General features: G+C 48.9%; 1 pseudogene; it reads left to right on the top strand.

Annotated features, from left to right (window-relative positions):
- The first annotated feature begins 381 nt into the window (after positions 1-381).
- On the top strand, positions 382-914 carry LOC127756934 (predicted GPI-anchored protein 58; annotated as a pseudogene).
- The last annotated feature ends 311 nt before the right edge of the window (positions 915-1,225 follow it).

The raw sequence follows: 1,225 nt of genomic DNA, 5'->3' as shown, positions 1-1,225 counted from the left end.
TTAAACAAACAAATGATCAAATCGGACAGGGTAAACAAACTAAGCACGTAAACATAAGCGCTGCAAATTAACGAGGAAAGGGCTGCGGCTGTATATATTGGAGTTTTGAGCGGTGTTTGAATCACAGGGTTCACATCACATGCATATGCATATCGAACCTTTTTCTGGCAAACTTCTAAGGAAAATTTAAGTCACGACAGTTAATTAAGTGGAAGATGTCATTTTTAAGAGTGCCGCTCTGGTACTCTCTACTTGCAGTAGAAATCAATCTGATCCGTAGATCTAGTTATATCCAAGGGCTCAGATCTTTTTATACTCCACCTCAAATTATAGAAGTAGAAATGTGGAGGGGCATTATTGTCCAAAGAAAAATAAGCGCTCATGGGTAAAATAGGACTTTCGTCTTTTTCTTTTAACCCTAACCGCTCTACGTTGCCGGCCGCTCGCCCTCCCCTCAATCAACCGGCGTCGCGCCGCCGCCTCGCTTCCGTCGCCACCGCCACTCCCTCTGCCACTTCACTTCTCGTCTGGACAAGCGCCGGCCTCCTCCCCCAATCGCAGCCGCCGCCGCTCGCTTCTCCTCTGGACAAACTCCTCGTTCCCACGCGTCCCCATCGTTCCCCGTCCCTGCTGCCTCCTCTCGTCCCCGATCCCAGTCCCCAGAGGCGTCAATCGGAAGGAGCTCGAGGGCGGCGCCGACTCCGCGTGCATGACCTGCACGACCCACCGGTGCCCAAGCTTCGTCCTCTCAGTCTCCTGCGCCGTTCGTCCTTTCGTCCCCGCCATCGCTGCCTCAGGTCATCCCTGCCGTTGCCGAGAGGCGGTGGATGGGCAAAATGGCGGCAGATCCGCGACTAGATGCCGGTGAGGAGGTTGCGGATCAGTCTTCTTTCATCCCATCACACAGGAGGTAACGACGTAACGTCCTGTTCTTTCATCTACTCTCATGCAGATCAGTTTTTGCCCCATTCCGTGTTGAATGGTGTGATTGAATGAGAAAACTGAATTATGTGGTTGTGTTTTGCATGGCTGATCAACTGCTTGGAAAATGAAAATAATTCGTGCAGGCTATTAGTAGTTGGCTTTGTACATATATTTGGATAACGCATGACATATATTAGTTAGTACAATGCATAAAGGAGGATGTAACAACTGTACATGTGTGTATGCTACCTTGTGAAAAAAAATCATAGCATATCGATATTACCATCATTGGTAATGAAGT

Source organism: Oryza glaberrima, chromosome 12, assembly GCF_000147395.1.
Source record: "Oryza glaberrima chromosome 12, OglaRS2, whole genome shotgun sequence".
In the NCBI taxonomy this organism is placed as follows: domain Eukaryota; kingdom Viridiplantae; phylum Streptophyta; class Magnoliopsida; order Poales; family Poaceae; genus Oryza; species Oryza glaberrima.
Note: the sequence above shows the minus strand (reverse complement) of the source record. Positions and strands in the feature narration are given on the sequence as shown.